Source organism: Amblyomma maculatum, chromosome 4 (genome assembly GCF_055883805.1).
Source record: "Amblyomma maculatum isolate TAMU_Amacu chromosome 4, ASM5588380v1, whole genome shotgun sequence".
Lineage (NCBI taxonomy): Eukaryota > Metazoa > Arthropoda > Arachnida > Ixodida > Ixodidae > Amblyomma > Amblyomma maculatum.
Window position 1 is genome coordinate 20,162,857 of NC_139347.1, and position 23,886 is coordinate 20,186,742.

The 23,886-nt window shown below is 46.8% G+C and overlaps 1 protein-coding gene and 5 non-coding genes across 6 annotated transcripts in view; 5 read left to right on the forward strand and 1 right to left on the reverse strand.

The window, feature by feature from the left end:
- The window catches only part of LOC146190400 (acid-sensing ion channel 2-like), a 130,740-nt gene that overhangs the window by 70,068 nt on the left and 36,786 nt on the right, over positions 1-23,886 (reverse strand). The gene's annotated exons all lie outside the window — the stretch shown is intronic.
- On the forward strand, positions 9,619-9,691 carry TRNAV-CAC (transfer RNA valine (anticodon CAC)). Its single transcript has one exon. It is a non-coding gene; the product is annotated as a tRNA-Val (tRNA).
- On the forward strand, positions 9,791-9,863 carry TRNAV-CAC (transfer RNA valine (anticodon CAC)). Its single transcript has one exon. It is a non-coding gene; the product is annotated as a tRNA-Val (tRNA).
- TRNAV-CAC (transfer RNA valine (anticodon CAC)) lies at positions 20,034-20,106 on the forward strand. The gene has a single exon. It is a non-coding gene; the product is annotated as a tRNA-Val (tRNA).
- TRNAV-CAC (transfer RNA valine (anticodon CAC)) lies at positions 20,205-20,277 on the forward strand. Its single transcript has one exon. It is a non-coding gene; the product is annotated as a tRNA-Val (tRNA).
- On the forward strand, positions 23,370-23,442 carry TRNAV-CAC (transfer RNA valine (anticodon CAC)). Its single transcript has one exon. It is a non-coding gene; the product is annotated as a tRNA-Val (tRNA).

Below are 23,886 nucleotides of genomic sequence, written 5' to 3' on the forward strand. Positions count from 1 at the left end.
TTGTACATGAGTATAGCCTTGAGGATGTTGGTAGTGTGTTCTCCACTGGAAACCAGCCAGAGTTCACGCACTTTCAGCGAGATAGCCATGCCAGATTGGACAGGGTGTATGCCTCGGTAGATCTTGTTTCCCTATGTACTGCATATGATGTCAAACCTGTGTCTTTCAGCGATCATTGTCTCGTGAGTGCAGTGTTTGGTCGCAAAGGAAAGAAATCGCGATTTAACTGGTACCTATGGAAACTGAATGCCAAACTTCTTGCCGATGAAGAGTTCCTTACTGAAGTTAAGACAGAGTTTGAAAATCGTCTTGCTATGCGACCAGTAAGTTTTGCAGCGGAATGGGACAGCTTCAAAGAGTGGGTCAAATTGAAAGCAATAGAAAAGAGTAGTAAGCTGCGATACAAAGAGAAAGAAAAAGAAAAAGAACTGAATGAACAACTTGCTCTTTTTTTGAGCATGGTAAGTACTGTGCCAGGGCATTTCGCCAGTAAAATACGAGAGCTTAAAAGTGAGCTGGAAACAATCGACAGCGAAAGATACACAGCGGCTGTCATACGTGCAAGGGCTGAAAAACTTTGGGCTGGAGAAGTGCCGACAAAACGAGCCCTAGCAGACGAGAAAAGATACGCCTGCCAGAAAGAAATTAGGAGTATAAGGTATGGCGGCCATATCACAGAAGATGCTAAAGATATTCAGCATGCGGTAGCAGAGCACTTCGAAGAACTGCTTAGCGCTAAGCTTGAGACTGTAGGCGGCTTTCAAACAGACTTTCTAAGACTGATGCCTGCACTGGATGACGAAAGTAAAGCGCGCCTAGAAACACCGATAACGTTGCAGGAGATAGAATCTGCAATAGATGACCTGACACCTGGGAAGGCCCCTGGGCCGGATGGTCTAAGCGCTGCCTTCTTTAAAACTTTTCAGCAGTATGCGGCTCAGTTTATGCTCGATGTAATCACTGAAGCTTATGAACGTAATACTGTTCCATTGTCTTTCGCTACATCGCACATTGTCCTAATACCCAAGACAGATGATCCGGAAAAACGACTGTTGGTGGGGTCATATCGACCGATTAGCCTCACCAATGTTGACTACAAGGTGTATATGAAGGTTTTAGCAAAAAGACTGCAAAGCGTAATAAAAAAACTGGTTGGATCTCATCAAACGTGCGGCATCAAGGGTCGATCCATTGCCACGAATATACATGTCGCAAGAACCGTACTAGAATGTGTTGATGCACTCGGTGGTCAGATAGCCATGATGCAGTTAGATTTGGCGAAAGCCTTTGACCGTGTTTCTCACGAAATTCTTTTTTTCCATTTTGGAGCATTCTAACCTTGGAAAAGTCATAGTGGAGGGTGTTAAAATGGCTTACGCGAACTGCACGACCCGTATTATAGTGAATGGTGAACTGACTGACAGCATCGCAGTACGTTCATCGGTAAGGCAGGGCTGCCCACTCTCACCCCTGCTTTTTGCACTGCATTTAGAGCCACTTTGCTTGGCTATCATTGATAGCGATCGCATTTTAGGGTTCAAGCTGCAATCAGCACACGTGAAAATGCTGGCATATGCTGATGACCAGAGGTGGGCATTTGACCTCAAAAGCCTCGACCTCACCTCAAACTCAAAAAATATTTGGCGACCTCACTCAACCTCAACCTCATCAATTGAGGTTGAGGTCCCCCAGGCGACCTCACCTCACTTTTCAGGTGACCATTGGCGACCTCACTCAACCTCACCTCAAACTCAAAATGTGAGGTTGAGGTCAGGCGTTCGACCTCAAAAAAAAAGAATCATTAAATTAAACCGTAACTTAAAGCAAATATACATTTCTCGGTATTCCTGCGGTATATATAGGCTAGCCAGAATTTTGTCGTATGAAGGCTGTATTTTACTCCTAATTTTATACTACAAATAATATACTGGATAAAAGCAAAGAAACTCTGGACACTACATGTCCAACTCTGCACTACAGTGGCAATAGAACCCCAGGTGGTCGAAATTTCCGGAGTCCTCCACTACGGCGTCTCTCATAGCCTGAGTCGCTTTGGGACGTTAAACCCCACAAACCAACCAACCAACCAACCTCTCCCCCTCCTCGCCTACCATTTTGTGATCGGTTTCAATCTAAGGCCTACATGGGTACCACGTTACTACGCATAGGCCCATAATGCAATACAAAGAGTTTATCCCATCTGACCCACGTGAATAAGATTCGTATTAGAAATAAAACAAGCCAGTTCTTACTATAAACTGAAAAGACAAATGCTGTTGACCCTAGTGACGACGACAACAATGACGATATGCGCTTTTTCTTTTCTTGCCACATAGCGCTAAACAGACAAGGACACAGCGAGACACACGGGACGGGCACTTTTTTTTATCGCCCATCCCGTATGTCTGGCTGTGTCCCTGTCTGTTTAGCGCTATGAGGCAAGAAAACCGATACCAACGCGCCCAAGCTTTCATCCTTCCTCTTTTTCTTAATTCGAAAAAAAAAATTGATGATTGCTGAGCTTTTTTTTAATACACTGTTCATTGTTTTGCGACAGAATACATTAAATTAAGAAAAAATAGGAATACAGTCGTGCCTCGTTAGTATGAACGCTTTGGTTTCCGACCAAAACTGTCAATAAAGCGAGTCATCCATAATAACGCGTCATGAATAAAAACGAAAAGTATATAATTGAGAAAAAATTTATAATTAATGGCTGCTGTTTTAATTAATTTAGGTATATAAACACCGCCGAGATGTCGATGCTACCCTCTTCTCCAAAAATCCGTCGACGCGAAACGTCATGTCTGTTCTTAAACCTTGTCAGCCATCCTCTTGAGTAGCTGAAGTCAGTAACGCCTAGACAGAGCGTAGAATAATATTTCTCAGTAAACATCTCCCTGTTTTACTGAACAAAAATTCCGTAAGTCATCACAGGTAAAACCTATCAAGACGGAGGAGAAGAAGCACCCATAATGTTGCCGAGGCAGCGAGCCTTCTCTTGAAGCATTTCGTCGCTCACGACAGCACCATTCGCGAGCACATTTCCGAGCCACATTAACAGGGCTGACTCCATTTCTTCGAACTGTGCTGGACGCTGTCGGACTGTGGCTTACGCTGTGGTGCCGACGTTGAGCCATTTATCGGAGTCCGGTAGTATATATAGATGGTATACCGTCGACCTGACGAGGCTGAGGCCTAGTTGAACTTGGGTCCAGTCTTTCACGGCTTGGATTGACTGAGATTGCTTTTGCCGCTTGTATTCACAGATTTCCCGCTTCGCGCCTAAATTCAGCTCCATGCTTTTGCGTTTAACTCCCACCATGCCAAAAGTCAGACTAAAGTTGAGAGTTACAGGCTCCTGCTTCTTTGCACTCTTTTTCCCTAGTTAACCTCCCTGACTTTCCGTTCTTCTGATTCTCTTTCTTGCCTTGTACTGTTTTTGTAAGGAAGCGAGGGAGTCAAGTTGGCGGGCTACTATACAGAGGGCTATCAAACAGCCCTCTCCTGTGCCGTTTGTATGTGTTCCTATGAAACAAACACTGCAAGCTGAAGTACAGTTTAGAACGACGGCTAGCCGACTACGAAGAGCTCAGACCTTGTCAAGGCCGCATCGTTGACTCAAGGCGAAGCCTACATGCGGATCGCTGTGGTGCAAAATGTGGTAGTTCGGCAGCGCAACACATACGAAAACCAGGAGCATGAGAAGGAAGGGCGTCCAGGACGGGACGCCCGGTCCTGGTTGCGTAGTCGTCGCTCGCGTTTCTGTTGTCGCTCTACTTCATGAGTGGGTCTTAACCCTGACCGAAAAGCGTTAACGGCTTCATGGAACACACTTTGTGTTCTGGGATAGAAAAACTTCAGTTCCCACCCCCAATTTTGGCGCTTGTCTTTCTTCTTATTGTTTCTTACGCTTTTACCGGCCTCTCTTCTGTTCTGCGACCACATGTTGCTGTTTTCCCAACTGCGGCCTCTAGTTGCGGCGCTGCCGCTGCACCCAGAAATCTCCCGGTTCCCTCCTTTTGGGGTCTTTCTTAACTAAGAAAGACCCCAAAAGGAGGGAACCCTCGGTTTGCTGTGTACGATCCTTGTCATCCACCCTCCTTTTCACCTCCTCCCCCTCCCCCCCCCCTTCCCTCCTAAAACGACGACACGCCCGCTTTGGTTCTTTCCAACTCCACAGGACTCGTTCAGGCATCCGACCGTATCGGCTGTCGCATAGGTTCCCGGCTTGCGCACCCTTCTTTAACTTGCGTTCGGACTCTTCAGCTTTTTTCAAACGATGTCCATATTAACGAGACACAAATACATGGGCCGAATAGGCTGTGTGCATTCATCCCATCTCCATTGTTCAGAGAGCGAGTTTCTATATTAACGAGACATAAATACATTGAAATATCTTCACCCCTAGAAAAACTGTCCATAATTCGGGTCCTCCATATTAACGGATGTCATATTAACGGGGCACAGATTTTCCGTAAAAGCCACTCATGAAACGACTTGTGAAGACTAAATCCCCAACAAAGCAAACAAAAGAGGAAAAGACAGCAAAATACCAATTAATCATAAAACTCGGCCAACGCCGCATAAACCTTCAGAAAATTTTTGTTTATCTTATGAGGTCCCAACCGGCCAATCCTGGGCGTTAGTTTATAATTCTGTGATCCCGTGGCGTATTGCAAGGATTGGCGAAATTGCTTCTTCGAACACCACGCTTACATTAAAGAATTACAAGGGTCGGAACTGCTAGGAAAAAGGGTAAACGAGAACCACTTTGCTGTCGCGAGCATCGGCTCGTCCGTCAAATTTTGCCGGAGCAAAATGTCCTACTCCCACCCGCCTAAACACACACACACACACGCACACACGCACACGCACACACGCACACGCACACACGCACACGCACACGCACACACACACACGCACACGCACACACACACGATATAAATACTTGTACGTTCGAACCGAATACTGGATGCCATTTCGCCAACAATTCTGAGACGAGCTTCTTTGTGGTATTCACTTGTTTTCCTTTGAAGAATGAACTAATAAATTGCACGGTGGTGTCTCCGAAGCTGCTTTGCCGCATGCACCGTAGGTGAATCTAGAGAAACCGTTTCCCCGTTACTGTCGTATAGTTACAGCACATAAACGTAAAATAAAGGCAAGAACAACAGAAAGGAGGCGAGCAAGCAGCCCGGAGGGACCGCGCACCCCGCTGTGCACGCGCTCCTCCCTTCGCCGTCCGTCTGTAGCAGACATGGCAATAACTGAATTACAGTAATGAAATCACTGTAATTGAAACTTTTCTCGGTAATTTGTAATGTAATGAATTTCTTTCTCGGGTTGGTAATTTAGTAATGTAATGAATTACTTTTTGGCAGTAATTTCGCAGCAAAAGTAATCAATTCCTTTCGAAATTACTTTTACTAAAGTGCGCCACTACTCCTTCAATAGTCAACGAAGTAGAGTGCCGCGAAAGCAAGAACGACGTGCGGCAAGCAAAGCCAGCGTAACGGATCGGCAAAGGGGGACAGATTAAGCATAACAGTGCGTCTGAGACCTCGTGTGTAGCAGGGGCAACCATTCCCCAAGTAGCAGGATACAAGGCGTCAAGGGAATCCCGAAGGGAGAAATGGTGCAAAAAGGCTGGAGCTGAAAACTAGTTGCGAGCGCGGCGCAGCGGCACTCCCTGCTGCGTCGGCTAGTGCACAGTGGTGCCTGGTTACACTCAACACCACGGTGCGAGGGACGATTGGGGCTGGGGGAGATAGGCGGAAGGGTCCATGACGTGAGGCACCGTGGCTTGAGCATTACTGAGCAGTGAGCAAATATGTGCCGACGTCGATTCTTGGGACTGCGGAAGCAATAAATAACCTAGCTTCTTCGGGCCCTTCAAATGGCGGAGGCGGCTCCGTGCCAGCAAGACGCTGGGTTCGCCGGTCATTTCACGACTGTTCGACCACGTGTTTTTTTTTTTTTTTTTGTAATAGCCCGTGCTGTAGGAGAGAGGGAAGGAATAGCTCTCTGGGACAGAATTTGGCGGGAAGATGAAAGAATGTGTGTCCTTCGCGTCCGAAGACCAAGCTTTTGTTTTGTTTATTAGCTTTGATTAGTTTTTGCATGGATGGAAACTAGAAAGTAGTTTAAAAGTAATTTAATTTCTCAGTAGAAGTAATCATAATATAATTTCATTGCTTTTTAGAGCAGTAATGTGTAATGTAATTTAATTACTTTTTTTAGATTTTCAGCAAAGTAATTAGTTATGTAATTTAATTCCTTTTCAAAAGTAATTTTGCCATGCATGGTCTGTAGGCATCTGGTTTTGCTCATGCGGTGAATGTCCAACTGTCACCAGTACACACCAAACGGCAATGGCGTATGTGTGCCAGCTCCGCTTTCAGAGACTAGATCGCGCTTTCGCGCAAAAGAAAGAGAAAAAAAAAACTAAATGACCGCGCGGGTAAGTGGAAAGGAGGGTTGGGCTATGGGCCTCTGAAAAAGAGCGTAATGTGAGGGAAGAAGCCTGTTCTCTTTTCGGCAGTGTACGAAATTAATTGACGTACAAGAAAATATATATAAACAAATACCATGTTGACGAAATTAATAACAAATATCGCACACTAAAAACAAAAGAGAACTGCGCTTCCCAGAGCTTATAGAAGGTTTGAGACATCGACTTAATACGGCATTCGTCAGTGCTAGCATGTAATTGGCTTCACATCCCGTACGTTAAAATTGATTTTTAAAGAAAAAAAACAAATATCTGAAAAAATTATTCCGACATCTGGCCACAAAAATTTTCATCCGATTGATTTGTCCGTCTCGAGCAGACGGGAGCACGAAACAGACACGTTCAGTTCGCCACACCAATTCGTCCGTCTAGACACCAAAATGTCCAGCCGGAAACCATCTTAATACTTTCTAGCTCATAAAAACATGTAGGAGAACGCTGTTCTCTTTTTGTTTTTGTTTTTTCTGCGCCTGAATAGCAGATTTCAAGAAAAACCTGATATTATGAAGTTAAGAATCCCTTACTCTCCTCCTTCCTCCCGCATTGCTTGATTTCAATAGAATTTGAGAGAGAAATAAAGAACCTTAGCGGAGCGAAATCATTTTTTTTTTTTCATTGCGCTTGACTGCATACAAGCCCCATATATTTTTTTGTCTGTTCTATCTCGGCAAATGGTTAACATGCGCATGCGTTTTCCTGTATACCAGTTGCGTCTTATAAGATGTGCCGTCCATTTCATCCCATTGCAGTTGTTCGGGGCCCACCTGTGAATCTGTATAAGAAACAAGCAGCACAAAACTAAGAGAGGTTGTTCTGGAAAATACAAGAATATAAATTTACAGGACCGAAATATAGAACGATGACGTACAATTCGAAAGGGAGGACTTCGATAAAATGCCCAGATGGTATTGTGCCGGTTTTTCTGGTTTGTTCATGTTTTTTTTTATCTGTGAGTATCACGTCCCCTAACAATTTCGCTGCACCATTTTCGGTTAAGTTTCCGTGTAATGTACAGCAGGGTCCTTTATCGAATGTAAGGCAGCAGCCGTTATAGCGCCTGGAAACGGGCATGCACAAGACAGTTCTGCACCGCGCCGTCTGCGCAAAGACAATTTGCTTCGCTTTTTAGTCTGCTGCTTTCTTTGCGGCCTCCGACAAAAGCACCGCAGGTCAACGTGAGTTATGTGCTTTGCGCGCTCCTGGGTGTTTGAGCCTGCCGCAAGCATCGGCAAAACAAGTCAGAGGAAACGGGGGTGGCTGGCGGGGGGCATGAGGAGTTCGTGAAGTAAAAAAAAAGAATATCTCCTTCCAAGTAGACCAGAGGGAAGCGGTCTCGGACTGCTGACATTACAGTGGAATGCCGAAAGCTGGGCAGGGGCTGCCGCATCCGGTCGTCCGATTGGGGGGTAACCAAACACCTAGAGTCGGCGGGCACACCGCGGCAGTACGCTCGAGCTCCACGTCAAAAGGGGCGCTCTTCGAAGAAAGCCGCGGCAACAGCAAAAAGCCTGGACCTCACAATTTCGACCTCACACAATGACGACCTCACTCAACCTCAAACTCACGCGTGAGGTTGAGGTCCAATTTCGTGACCTCACTCAAAAAATTTCGAGCTGTCACCGACCTCACCTCAACCTCACCTCACTCCGTGAGGTTGAGGTCATTTTGAGGTTGAGGTCGACCTCATGAGGTCGAAACCTCATGAGGTTGCCCACCTCTGCTGATGACATAGCAGCGTTTTGTGCAACTAGAAAGAGCATCTGTGAAGTTACGGGTGTCGTCCAAACATTTTGTGATCAAACCGGATGTAAGATCAATTGGGAGAAAAGCTCTGGGTTTTGGCACGGTGATTGGGACGTGACACCTGATTTCTTCTGTAAGCTGCGATGGTCTGCTCTCCCAACGCGATATCTAGGCGTGCCTTTAGATTGTTATCGAGATGCCAACATGCACTGGATGGAAGAAACATCCAGAGCGAAAGAAAAAGCGAATGCGTGGCAAGGAAGGCAACTCTCAATGTTTTCGCGCGCTTCCAATTGCAATGTTTTTCTTATTTCAAGGCTGTGGTACCTCATGAATGTGTTGTGTGTCTCACGAACCTCAATTCAGAAAATGCACCGCGTTTTTGCTGTTTTTATTTGGGCATCCACATGGGAAAAAACCGCCCGGACGAACTTGTTTATTTCTGTTAAAAGGGGCGGGCTTGGCCTTGCTCATTTGTTCTTGCGACAAGTGGTTTCGCGATTTATATTCCTGCGTGATCAAAAAGATACCTTTCTAAGAACTGTGATGCAAGTGCAATTGCAGAGGCTGCTCCCTGAATGGATTGTGTCATGTGAAAGCATGCCTGGTACTGTGACTGGCTACCTGCGCGAAGTTGTTTTTTCGTGCAAGTTGCTGGAAGTGCGGTTTTCTTTTGATTACCTTTTCAATGTTCCCAGAAAAAAACTGTATAAAGATCTCATTGACGTGATGCTGCCGGTGCCTTTTTACAGGGAAATACACTGTGGAGGCCCAGGGCAGGATGTTTTGAAAAGAGTAAAGAAGATGCCCGTGAGGCCATCTGCTAAAACGTTCCTTTTCAAACTTCACTCTAATACGCTCCCTGTTAAAACCTGGCTGAATGAAAAAGGTATCTTCGTCCCATGGACAACAAATTGCCTGTTGTGCAAAAAACCGGAGACAATTGAACACGTCTTCTTACAGTGTTGGGATGTTGTTTTTCTGTGGGACGTCCTCCAAAGGACAATTAAAAAGGAACTTCCCCTAACTCCGTACGGAATCAGATTCCTACCAGTGCAGAACGATGATGCACCTTATGATTTAATTATGCTTCTTGGTCTCCATAGTTTGTGGAAAACACGAATGCAGGTGCGTCACGCAGATATAAATACACGATCTGCGCGTGAAAACTTCATTGAAAGTGCGGTGTATATACGCGAAACTTTCAGGATGCAGCAGGATCCACCACATTGGCAATGTCTATTTGATGAGTTGGTGAACCTGAAAAGATTTTAGCCGCGTACGCGTTAGCTCAAGTGTAGTTGACATGTTTTATCATGTGTATTTTTGTTTTCTGTTTCACGGCAATAAAGAAAAAAAAAATTTCCGTGGTGTAGTGGTTATCGCGTGCGCCTCACACGCGCAAGGTCCCCGGTTCGATCCGGGGCGGAAACAATTTGTTTTTCATTTGCTGCGCAATGTGAACGTCTTATTTTTTCTACCGCCTGGTGCGCAACCTTGGGAGCGCATTTTAGATCAGGGCCCATATCCCCCGTTTCCGTGGTGTAGTGGTTATCACGTGCGCCTCACACGCGCAAGGTCCCCGGTTCGATCCCGGGCGGAAACAATTTGTTTTTCATTTGCTGCGCAATGTGAACGTCTTATTTTTTCTACCGCCTGGTGCGCAACCTTGGGAGCGCATTTTAGATCTGGGCCCATATCCCCCGTTTCCGTGGTGTAGTGGTTAGGGATTCTGCTTCCGGCCACGCCAGTGAACGGACGCAGGATGCAGGGCCCCTCAGGAGCGGCTTCAGCGGCCATGTCAGGCCGCGGTAACAGGACTGCTGAAAAGGACAACACTTACCAGGTCGTTTTGCCTGCACTTCCAACAGGTCGGTTTGTTTTGAATACCGTTTTTTTGCACGCCGATATCAGGGCCCGCCCGTACCGGGTGGAAGATTTCCGGGATGCTTTAGCACAACACTCGCTAATCCCCGATGTTATCGCTATGGGGGCGTATCGGATGAGCCACGTCTGGGCCGTCACTCTCAAGGATACTGAAGCCGTCAACAAGATTGTCAGTGTAGGTGAGCTGTCTGTGAAAAACGGTCGCTGCTTGGTGATTGACCCGGCGAACCAGGACGTGCGACTCAAGCTTCACTGGCTACTTCACAACGTGCCAGATGAAGATGTTCGTGCTGCATTTGCGCCGTACGGAAAGGTGTCAGACGTTTCCCGGGAGCGCTGGCGTGTTAAAGGTATGCTGGAAAAGGGCTCTACAACTAGACTCGTCACGCTGAAGCTGAAAGCTGGCATGAAGCTCGACGACCTGCCGCATCAGCTCAATGTTAGCGGTGAGCTCGCGCTCGTCATTGTGCCAGGCAGACCCCCGTTGTGCCTACGCTGCCGGAGTACGGGTCACATCCGCAAAGAGTGCCGGGTTCCTCGCTGCGGAACCTGCCGACGGTTCGGGCATGAAGACAACCAGTGTGCACGAACCTACGCTAGCATTGCCGGACCTGGGACCAGCGAAGACTCGTCCGAGTTAATTATGGACGAGGCGGATGCGGAGGAGGCTGCTGACATTAGAGGTCAGTCAACGAAACAGGACGCGCCTTCCATGACGGTTTTAACAAAGGGTAAGGTGATGGTCTCAAATGAAAAGAATGAACCTCGGCATGTCTTGAACGTTCCATCCCAGGACCATGAAAGCGAGTCAAAGGAAGGGTCAGAAGACTTAACCAAATTTTCTGACGCTGAGGATCATCTCAGTACTGAGCCTTCCTGTACTGATGCCATGGAGGTTGGGCCGGAGACAGCAGCCTTAATTGCCGCGAAACGTCCGCATGAGGAAAGCGTCGAGGAGACTCAGCTGCCAGGCGGTGTTTGTGGTGAGCCGCCGCCGAAAACTTCTGGCATCCGAAGAGCCACGTTAAGACCGAAGCCGAACTTCTCGGCTGACACGCGGCAGGCGGGGAAACCGCCTCCGTAGTTTTTGTGGAGACCTGAACGATTTGTGGGTCGGCTGCCTACCGACCAGCGTCACGAACCTTCTACAACCAAGTGGTGCGTGTGTTAGCAAAAATGAAACAATGGGCTTGGACTTCGTTTGAATGCATCCCGACATTCTGCTGGCAGGACATTACATGCATGCATACGCCGCTGTTTGTCAGAAGCGGAGGCCACGCAACCATGAAGGTAGGCACCATGCCGGTACTGGCGTCTCTCTCTAGTACATGACTCTCAAGCTTAATTCGCCGTTACACGTAGCTACTTTGAATGTTAGAGGACTGGGAGCGAGAAGGCGACAATGCCAGCTCAGTCGCCTCCTTGTGGATAATGATATAGATATAGCAGCTGTGCAAGAGTCAAAGATTGAGAGCCAAGAAAGCACTGACCGTATGGTGGCTTCTTTTCAAACAAACTTTTATGTGTGTGTATGCCATTCTGTTGGTGTATCGGGTGGGTGCCTTTTATTTATACGTAACACGCTGGGAGTAAGCGTAGAGTCCGTTTTTGCCTGTCCAAGTGGTCGGCTTTTGGTTACCGATTTTACCTACTCTAATTTATGCTGGCGTGTTGTGTGTGTGTATGCTCCCAATTCAGGGCGTGAGCGTGAATTGTTTTTTCAGTCTATTGAGTTGTGGTTGAAGGTCGACAAAATCTTGCTTGTACTTGGTGACTACAACTGTGTGTGCGCAGCTGTGGACCGAGCGGCCAAGTGTAAACCTCGAAGAGACAGGAGCTCCGAGCTGTTGAATGCACTTGTACATGAGTATAGCCTTGAGGATGTTGGTAGTGTGTTCTCCACTGGAAACCAGCCAGAGTTCACGCACTTTCAGCGAGATAGCCATGCCAGATTGGACAGGGTGTATGCCTCGGTAGATCTTGTTTCCCTATGTACTGCATATGATGTCAAACCTGTGTCTTTCAGCGATCATTGTCTCGTGAGTGCAGTGTTTGGTCGCAAAGGAAAGAAATCGCGATTTAACTGGTACCTATGGAAACTGAATGCCAAACTTCTTGCCGATGAAGAGTTCCTTACTGAAGTTAAGACAGAGTTTGAAAATCGTCTTGCTATGTGACCAGTAAGTTTTGCAGCGGAATGGGACAGCTTCAAAGAGTGGGTCAAATTGAAAGCAATAGAAAAGAGTAGTAAGCTGCGATACAAAGAGAAAGAAAAAGAAAAAGAACTGAATGAACAACTTGCTCTTTTTTTGAGCATGGAAAGTACTGTGCCAGGGCATTTCGCCAGTAAAATACGAGAGCTTAAAAGTGAGCTGGAAACAATCGACAGCGAAAGATACACAGCGGCTGTCATACGTGCAAGGGCTGAAAAACTTTGGGCTGGAGAAGTGCCGACAAAACGAGCCCTAGCAGACGAGAAAAGATACGCCTGCCAGAAAGAAATTAGGAGTATAAGGTATGGCGGCCATATCACAGAAGATGCTAAAGATATTCAGCATGCGGTAGCAGAGCACTTCGAAGAACTGCTTAGCGCTAAGCTTGAGACTGTAGGCGGCTTTCAAACAGACTTTCTAAGACTGATGCCTGCACTGGATGACGAAAGTAAAGCGCGCCTAGAAACACCGATAACGTTGCAGGAGATAGAATCTGCAATAGATGACCTGACACCTGGGAAGGCCCCTGGGCCGGATGGTCTAAGCGCTGCCTTCTTTAAAACTTTTCAGCAGTATGCGGCTCAGTTTATGCTCGATGTAATCACTGAAGCTTATGAACGTAATACTGTTCCATTGTCTTTCGCTACATCGCACATTGTCCTAATACCCAAGACAGATGATCCGGAAAAACGACTGTTGGTGGGGTCATATCGACCGATTAGCCTCACCAATGTTGACTACAAGGTGTATATGAAGGTTTTAGCAAAAAGACTGCAAAGCGTAATAAAAAAAACTGGTTGGATCTCATCAAACGTGCGGCATCAAGGGTCGATCCATTGCCACGAATATACATGTCGCAAGAACCGTACTAGAATGTGTTGATGCACTCGGTGGTCAGATAGCCATGATGCAGTTAGATTTGGCGAAAGCCTTTGACCGTGTTTCTCACGAAATTCTTTTTTCCATTTTGGAGCATTCTAACCTTGGAAAAGTCATAGTGGAGGGTGTTAAAATGGCTTACGCGAACTGCACGACCCGTATGATAGTGAATGGTGAACTGACTGACAGCATCGCAGTACGTTCATCGGTAAGGCAGGGCTGCCCACTCTCACCCCTGCTTTTTGCACTGCATTTAGAGCCACTTTGCTTGGCTATCATTGATAGCGATCGCATTTTAGGGTTCAAGCTGCAATCAGCACACGTGAAAATGCTGGCATATGCTGATGACATAGCAGTGTTTTGTGCAACTAGAAAGAGCATCTGTGAAGTTACGGGTGTCGTCCAAACATTTTGTGATCAAACCGGATGTAAGATCAATTGGGAGAAAAGCTCTGGGTTTTGGCACGGTGATTGGGACGTGACACCTGATTTCTTCTGTAAGCTGCGATGGTCTGCTCTCCCAACGCGATATCTAGGCGTGCCTTTAGATTGTTATCGAGATGCCAACATGCACTGGATGGAAGAAACATCCAGAGCGAAAGAAAAAGCGGATGCGTGGCAAGGAAGGCAACTCTCAATGTTTTCGCGCGCTTCCATTTGCAATGTTTTTCTTATTTCAAGGCTGTGGTACCTCATGAATGTGTTGTGTGTCTCACGAACCTCAATTCAGAAAATGCACCGCGTTTTTGCTGTTTTTATTTGGGCATCCACATGGGAAAAAACCGCCCGGACGAACTTGTTTATTTCTGTTAAAAGGGGCGGGCTTGGCCTTGCTCATTTGTTCTTGCGACAAGTGGTTTCGCGATTTATATTCCTGCGTGATCAAAAAGATACCTTTCTAAGAACTGTGATGCAAGTGCGATTGCAGAGGCTGCTCCCTGAATGGATTGTGTCATGTGAAAGCATGCCTGGTACTGTGACTGGCTACCTGCGCGAAGTTGTTTTTTCGTGCAAGTTGCTGGAAGTGCGGTTTTCTTTTGATTACCTTTTCAATGTTCCCAGAAAAAAACTGTATAAAGATCTCATTGACGTGATGCTGCCGGTGCCTTTTTACAGGGAAATACACTGTGGAGGCCCAGGGCAGGATGTTTTGAAAAGAGTAAAGAAGATGCCCGTGAGGCCATCTGCTAAAACGTTCCTTTTCAAACTTCACTCTAATACGCTCCCTGTTAAAACCTGGCTGAATGAAAAAGGTATCTTCGTCCCATGGACAACAAATTGCCTGTTGTGCAAAAAACCGGAGACAATTGAACACGTCTTCTTACAGTGTTGGGATGCTGTTTTTCTGTGGGACGTCCTCCAAAGGACAATTAAAAAGGAACTTCCCCTAACTCCGTACGGAATCAGATTCCTACCAGTGCAGAACGATGATGCACCTTATGATTTAATTATGCTTCTTGGTCTCCATAGTTTGTGGAAAACACGAATGCAGGTGCGTCACGCAGATATAAATACACGATCTGCGCGTGAAAACTTCATTGAAAGTGCGGTGTATATACGCGAAACTTTCAGGATGCAGCAGGATCCACCACATTGGCAATGTCTATTTGATGAGTTGGTGAACCTGAAAAGATTTTAGCCGCGTACGCGTTAGCTCAAGTGTAGTTGACGTGTTTTATCATGTGTATTTTTGTTTTCTGTTTCACGGCAATAAAGAAAAAAAAAAAAAAGCCTCACACGCGCAAGGTCCCCGGTTCGATCCCGGGCGGAAACAATTTGTTTTTCATTTGCTGCGCAATGTAAACGTCTTATTTTTTCTACCGCCTGGTGCGCAACCTTTTTTTTTTTTCTTTATTACCGACTTGGCAACTACAAAGAACGATGAAAAGTCGCATGGAATTAAAAACACAAGTCACTTTCTTACAGGTTTCTTGTGATAGAATGGATAAGGTGACATGAGCTTGTCCAAGACTGGCAGCCATTCCGGGGGTTCGGATTGCCCTCCGAAAACATCACGCGTGTACATTACACTTTCAACAAAGTATTGATGGGCTGGGTGTACGACAACATGCTCATGGCGAACATCCATCCGCGTTCTCCATATGCTGTGCATACACAAGACCATCAATAAATCACTGGGCACTTCTCCTGGCTGGGCGCATGGAAGGTAGCGTATGCCAAACGGCGTTATTGGTAAGTCCTTTTTAATAGTGCGCTGTAGCACGTCCCACAAAAAAACCGCATCGTGACAATCAAGGAAAATATGCTCTATGGTTTCCAGCTTTTTGCAAATTAAACAGTCAGCAGACCAAGGCACGAAAAGGCCTTTGCTTTCCAGCCATGGCTTCACCGGAAGAGTGCCGGTATGCAATTGAAAAAAGATTTAGCGGACGATCTGATGGGCATTCTTTTCACTCTCTTCAGCACGTCCCGCTCCGGACCCAAAGCATATACAGCGCGATAAAGAGGCACAGGTAAAAAGGTTTCCAATAAATCTTTGTACAGCCGTTTTCGCGTAACAGTACACATATACTCATTTGAAAATCTCGCCTTCACTATTTGGAAGGACGCGACAACTTCGCGAAGAAAAGCACTTAGAGCCATTGGCCCTGTAGACATAGTCGAAACTACATATTCCGGCAGTGAATCACGCAATCGCACTTGGATTACCGTTCTAAGAAAAACATCGCTTTGCTCGCGCAAAAAAAAGAACCTGGTTACAATCTGCTTTAAGTATAAATGTGACAATCCCAGTCCACCATTATGCACCGTATGAAACAAATTACATCGACTGGTACGCTCCCATGTTGAAGCCCACACAAACGTGGCAAATACCCTATGCAGTTTTTGAACAGAGATTCTTGACATAGATAACACTTGCAGCATGTAAAAAAGTTTTGCAACTAGGAACATATTGCAAACGGTAGCTCTTGCGAACATAGAAAAGTTATGTCCTCCCCATTTGTTTGTTTGGGTTTTCATTTGCTCAACTTTACCGGCCCAACATTCCTTACTTTCACGGTAATGCTTTAGTGGCACACCAAGGTAATTTCCTGGCGTTATTGTCCATTGCATACTGGAGAACAGTTCAGGCGCGTATTGCCAGTTTCCGTGCCAGAATCCTAAACACTTTGCCCAACTAATTTCACTTCCACTTGCAGTGCAAAAAGCAGTGGCTTCTTTTACAACTTCTTGCACGCTCTCATGGTCTGTACAAAAAACCGCAATATCGTCCGCGTATGCCAAAACCCGAACTTCACTTTGAAAAAATCTATAACCGCGTATGTTTGGCCTTGTAAGCAATCTTAAACAGAAAGGCTCCAGATAAAGCGCAAACAAAAGGGGAGACAGAGGACAGCCCTGCCTTACTGACGACTGGACAGGTATACGATCGGTTAAATGCTTATTCACGACCAGTCTCGCTGAACAGCACTCGTAAACCATTTTCACGCCATTTGTGATCACGGAACCAGCATTGACATACTCTAAAACAGAGAACAAAATTTCATGTACCACTTTGTCAAATGCTTTGTGGAGGTCTAATTGCATCATGGCTACGTGGTCATGCATCGCGTCACAACATTCGAGAACACTCCTTGCTGCGTGTATATTAGTAAAAATGGTCCTTCCTTTTATACCGCATGTCTGATGTGGGCCTACAAGAGAAGTAATTACGCGTTGGAGTCGTCGCCCTAATACTTTCATGTAAATTTTATAGTCAACATTCGTTAGACTTATAGGACGGTAAGACGCTACAGACTGAAGCTTAACTGAGTCATCTGTTTTCGGGATTAGTACAACGTGTGACATTCGAAAAGACGGAGGAGGTACGTTCTTTTCGTAGCATTCACTAATAACTCTTTCCAGTAAAACAGCCATTTCAGTTGGAAAGGCCTTGTATATGGCAGCACCAAGACCATCTGGTCCGGGTGACTTATTGGAATTTAATTCCCCGATAACGGCCTCAATTTCCTCGGAAGTAATACTTGCTTCAAGTGTCTGCGCAACTTCGTCTTCCACTCTTGGCATCAGCGACAGAAAGTCTTTTCTGAAGCGTTCAATGTCCGGTGTTTTGAGGCTAAACAACTCCCTGTAAAATTCTACAAACGCCCGTTCAATCGTTTTCTTTTCCGAGGTAACTACGTTCTGATAGCAGATTTCTTTTATCTCTTTTGACACTGCGTACCGTTTTTCATCACTAAGTGCCCTTTTCGTGGGCGTCTCTCCGAGCCACAATTTTTCGCTGCGTGCCCTTATCACCGCACCGCGATACTTCTCTTCGTCTATCACCTCAAGTTTGGTTTTTATCTTTTTTATATCTTGGGCAAACAAGCCAGGCTTAACGCTCTCCATGCTAAGCATGTATTCAAGTGTGTTTCGAAGTTCTTTATCTTGTTCTCTTTCTTTACGTCGGAGAGTGCATGCTCGGTCAATAGCAGCTATCTTTATATCGCACTTAAACTGCTCCCATGCTTGTATAAAATTAGAGTCATTTTGCAACAGATGCGTAATATACTCTTTCACTTTAGTGATAAACTCTTCATCCCGTAGCAGCTTTTCATTAAATTTCCATAGCTCCCAATTGAACTTTGTTGTCTTACTTTTCATGCCTAGAGTAATCATTACGAGGGAGTGGTCACTAAAGCTCATGGGAAGTGTTTGATATTCCGAGCACAGGGGCACACAATCAATAGGAACATATATTCGGTCCAACCTTGCATGACAGCTACCTTGAAAGTGCGTGAACATTGCTTGGCCTTCATGCGTCAGTATACAGCCAGCATCTTCAAGCTCTGCCTCATTAACAATGTCAATAAGTAACTCTGCGCTCTTGTCACGAAGGACACGGTCTGTTGTTCTATCTTCCGGTCTACAGACACAGTTGAAGTCTCCAAGCAGGAGAACACGCCTCTCATGTATTAGGAAGGCTTTCATATAGTGGAAAAACTCTTCGCGCTCAGACGTTCTAGTAGGCGCATAAACACAGATCACTCTCCAGTCCAATCCAGAAAAACTGAAATCACATATCAAAAGCCGACCACTCTCACACGAGAACACAGACTGTACGCACTCTATGCAATTTCGAATGAAAATGACACATCCCCCCGATCTTCCAACCGCATGACAAACGCAAACACTATATCTAGAACGATACATTTCAGCCATTTTATCTGTTTGTTGCTCGCTTTCCATTTTGCTCTCTTGAACTGCTAGCACATCAATTTCATTTTCCAGCAGAAGGCGGTTCAGCTGCTGTTGTCTCCGACGCGTTGACAGCCCTCTCACATTTAGCGTGGCTACGCGCAAGCTAGTTGATAAATTGGTCGCCATCTCAAGAAATTATAAATCGCGAAACATTTCACTCACATCTCTTCTGCAGACAGACAGCATTGCGGTTCAACTGTTGCATGGGTTAACCATCCTTCCGTTTTGGCGAGTCTGTCCATTGTTCCAAGCGCTCCTCCCGATCATGGACCGGGCTTGTAACGTCTCGACCGGAAAGGGTACCCCCGCTATGGCGGAGGCACAGGTGACACAGTTCTCCGGTCTGCAGGCACGTTTGGCCTTGGCTTGAAGGACGACCGGCGAAGGGGGGCCGCCTTCAGTGGAGGCTGTCCGTTTTCCGCTCCTCTTTGCGTTGATCCGTCGTTGACACTGTCTTCGTGCCCACGCTTCACAGGCAAGGTAGAAGCAGCTGGCATCTCAGCTTCAGTGCCTCCCTGTTCCTCACAGTGTTGCGTAGACGAAGCTGGGCTTGCACCACTGGCATTGCCGTTTTCTTTCGTGGGTGACTCGGTCCCAGCGACATTCGACAACGGAACTATCAATTCTGATTCACATTGTTCTTTAGGGGCAGGGGTCTTCTCAGAGGAGTGTTCGTTCTGTTCTGCCTCCTCGGTGTTTCCACTGCTCGCTTCCTCGGCGTCCACTGCGTCCATCAAGTGCTCGCCTGCCACTTCACTCGGCACGGGGCCTGCAACGTTGGCATACGTGCGCACACACTGGGAATCGTCATGGCCGTAAAGGCGACACAGCCCGCAGCGCGGCACACGACACTCACGCCGTATATGACCTTTCCCGCGGCACCGGAGGCAAAGCGGGGCTCTGCCTGGGACGTGGACGAGTGCGACGTCCTCGGCGACCCGAAGCTGATGCGGCAGGTCCTCAATGGTCACGCCCACTTTGAGCTTCAGCGTGACCGTTCGTGTCGTTGAAGCCTTGTCGACACACCCTTGCACTCTCCACTTGTCTCTTGAAATTTCCGTAACTTTTCCATAAGCCGCCAACGCCGCTCGCACATCATCGTCGTGCACGCCGTGAAGCAGCCAGAAAAGTTTTAGCCTGATGCCTTGGTTGCAGGGGTCAATGACCACGCATCGGTGCTCTTTCACTTCAAAAGCTTCGACTTGCAAAATCTTCGCTTTCCCCTCTTCACCTTTAAACGTTACCGCCCATACGTGATTCATTTGATATGCCCCGAGGGCAACCACTTCCGGCAAAAGTGAAAGACGAGCGAGGGAGTCTCGAAAGTGCTCCACCCGGTACGGCCTGGCTTTTATGTCGCCATGCAAAAACACAGTATGCAAAACACTCGATCCTGTAGGCAGATGCGGCAGAACCAGTTCATAATCCTTGGCAGGCCTTTCCGTACTCCTGATACCACGGCCCAGCTGGGCCGCTGAATCCGCTCCTTGGGAGCACATGATACACACGTCCGTCACGCTCGGTGGCCGGAAGTAGAATCCGCCTGGTGCGCAACCTTGGGAGCGCAATTTAGATCAGGGCCCATATCCCCCGTTTCCGTGGTGTAGTGGTTATCACGTGCGCCTCACACGCGCAAGGTCCCCGGTTCGATCCCGGGCGGAAACAATTTGTTTTTCATTGCTGCGCAATGTGAACGTCTTATTTTTTCTACCGCCTGGTGCGCAACCTTGGGAGCGCATTTTAGATCAGGGCCCATATCCCCCGTTTCCGTGGTGTAGTGGTTGTCACGTGCGCCTCACACGCGCAAGGTCCCCGGTTCGATCCCGGGCGGAAACAATTTGTTTTTCATTGCTGCGCAATGTGAACGTCTTATTTTTTCTACCGCCTGGTGCGCAACCTTGGGAGCGCATTTTAGATCAGGGCCCATATCCCCCGTTTCTTTAATTAATGAGTGTAATCTCGAAGACGTTGGCTATTTGTTCTCTTACGACGCACACCCTAAATACACGCATTTTCAAAGGGATAGCCACGCCAGATTAGATCGCATTTATGTCTCTGTTGAACTGGCTTCATTGTGCACAGAGTATGACGTTAAGCCCGTAAGCTTCAGTGACCATTGCTTAGTAATTGGAACATTTGGCAGGAAACAGCGGAGGTCACGATTTAACTGGCACCTGTGGAAATTTAACGTGAAGCTTTTAGAGGACGACAGTTTTGTAAGAGAGACAACGAAAGAACTCGATAAATTACTTTCGACGCAGGCCGAAAGCTATATAGTTGAGTGGGAGGAGCTAAAGCAGAGAGTAAAGCTTTTAGCTATCAAAACTGCAAGCGCAATTCGATATGAGGAAAAAAGAAAAGAGAAAGAAATGCACGAGGAGCTTGAGTTTTTGCTTAGCATGGATAGCATCCAGCCGGGAAGATATGCAGAAGAAATAAAAGCCTTGAAACGACAACTTGAAAACATTGACACTGAAAAGTATAAGGCAGCAGTGATAAGAGCAAGGTCGGAAAAATTTTGGGCGGGGGAGACGCCAACTAAGCGAGCGCTGTCAGATGAGAAACGGCACGCGTATCAAAAGGAAATACGGCAAATTGACAACCGAGGTGCTGTAACTAATGACCCTGCTACTATCAAAAATACCTTTATAGAACACTACAATGAATTGCTTGGCCGTAAACGCGAAGTCAAAAATGGCTTTCAGGCAGAATTTTTGCGCCAAATGCCAAAGCTCGATGAGGATGTTAAAACGCGTCTAGAACGACCCATAAGTTTGACAGAAATAGAAAGTGCGATAGACGACCTTCCAATGGGAAAGTCGCCAGGACCTGATGGGCTTGGCGCTGCTTTCTACAAAGCATTTAAAGATTACACAGCCCAGATTTTGCTTAAAGTGCTAGATGAGTCATACGAACGTAAGCAGGTCCCACCTTTGTTTTCTACCTCGCACATTGTTTTGATTCCGAAGTATGATGAGCCAGGAAAACGCCTGTTGGTGGGTTCTTATCGGCCGATAAGCCTCACCAACGTGGATTACAAAATATACATGAAAGTGCTGGCGAAAAGGCTTCAAAGTGTAATACCGAGTCTGGTTGGGCCACACCAGACGTGCGGCATTAAAGGTCGAAGCATCGCAACTAATGTGCACGTGGTACGAACTGTTTTGGAGTGTTGTGACGCGATTGGATCTCGAGTGGCAATGATACAGCTGGATCTCGCCAAAGCATTCGATCGCGTTTCGCACGATGCCTTGTTCGAAGTATTGACACACTTAAACATAGGGCGAGTGATTGAGGAAGGTGTTCGAATGGTGTATGCGAACTGCACGACACGGATAATTGTGAATGGAGAGCTCACTGACAGCATTCGTGTGCTGTCGTCAGTGAGGCAAGGCTGCCCCCTGTCACCCCTACTGTTCGCGGCCTACCTCGAGCCTCTCTGCCGGTCTATCATAAACAATGAACGTATAACTGGTTTTATGCTGCAGTCAGCACAGGTCAAAATGCTGGCATATGCAGATGACATCGCTGTATTCTGTTCAAGCAGAGAAAGCATTCAAGAAGTTACTGCCCTTGTTGAAAAATTCTGCCGACAGACAGGCTGTGAAGTAAATTGGGAAAAAAGTGCCGGTTTCTGGCATGGAGACTGGGATGTTACGCCTGAATACTTTTCTCGTTTGCAATGGTCAAAATTGCCGACCCAGTATTTAGGCGTGCCGCTTGAATCGTACCAAGATCCCACCCCATTCTGGGCTGGCCAAGCAGAGAGAGCGAGAGAGAAAGCTGATTCATGGCAGGGCAAGCCGTTGTCAATGTTCTCACGCGCTTATGTGTGCAATGTTTTCCTTGTGGCAAAGATATGGTACGTAATGAATGTGCTTTCGGCGACGCGTGTTAGCATTCAAAAAATTCATCGTGTCTTTGCCGTTTTCATGTGGTCATCAACATGGGAAAAGTGCAGCAGAACCAACCTCTTTCTGCCTGTTAAGGCGGGGGGCTTGGGCCTTGTGCATCTCTTTTTGCGACAGGTTGTCTCGCGTTTTTTTTTCCTTCGTGATCAAAACGACAAATTCTTGAGGACGGTCATGCAAGTACGACTGTGTAAAATGCTTCCAGAATACGTTGTCTGTTCTGGTGAGAATATGAGTGGCGCTTTAAAAGGGTACATGCGCGAAGTTGTCTTGTCTTTCAGAATGTTGCATGCGCGTTTTTCAATGGAATACTTGAGCAAAGTGTGTAAGAAGAAGCTGTACAAAGATCTTCTGGATGTGATGATACCGTTGCCGATTTACCGTGCACCACACCGTGGAGGCCCCGGACAGGATGTCTTAAAGCGTGTGAAAAAGATGCCAGTTAGGCCTTCAGTTAAAACGTTCTTCTTTAAGCTACATTCCAACACATTACCTGTTAAAACCTGGTTACATGAAAGAGGCTTATTCGTTCCCTGGACAACAGACTGTCTCCTTTGCAAAAAACCAGAGACAATCGAGCACGTCTTTCTGGATTGCTGGGACCCAGTCTTTCACTGGGATGTTCTCCAGAGAACACTAAAGAAAGACCTTCCGTTAGATCCGTATGGCATACGGTTCCTTCCAGTCGAGAGTGAGGGTATTCCTTTGGATTTAGTCATGGTCCTGAGCCTCCACAGCCTGTGGAAAACAAGGATGCAGGTGCAACATGCAGATGTCAACACGCGTTCTGTACGCGAGAACTTTATCGAGAGTGTGCTGCTCCTTAGAGAAACGTATCGGGTGCTTTCTGATCCACCTGACTGGATCAGTGTGCTTGATGAACTGGCTGTCCTCAAAAAATTTTAAACCTTTCGTGACAGCCGAAGTCTGGTTGTTGCGAGTTTTACCATTATCGTGGATCTTTTTTGAATTGATGTGAACTCAAAACAGGCAATAAAGAAAAAAAAAAAAAAAAAAGTTTCCGTGGTGTAGTGGTTATCACGTGCGCCTCACACGCGTAAGGTCCCCGGTTCGATCCCGGGCGGAAACAATTTGTTTTTCATTGCTGCACAATGTGAACGTCTTATTTTTTCTACCGCCTGGTGCGCAACCTTGGGAGCGCATTTTAGATCAGGGCCCATATCCCCCGTTTCCGTGGTGTAGTTGTAGCGATTCCACTTCCGGCCACCGAGCGTGACGGACGTGATTTTCATGGGCTCCCAAGGAGCGGATTCAGCGGCCCAGCTGGGCCGTGGTATCAGGAGCACGGAAAGGCCTACCAAGGATTATGAACTGGTTCTACCGCATCTGCCTACAGGTTCGAGTGTTTTACATACTGTTTTTTTGCATGGCGACATAAAAGCCAGGCCGTACCGGGTGGAGCACTTTCGAGACTCCCTCGCTCGTCTTTCACTGCTGCCGGAAGTGGTTGCCCTCGGGGCATACCAAATGAATCACGTGTGGGCGGTAACGTTTAAAGGTGAAGAGGCGAAAG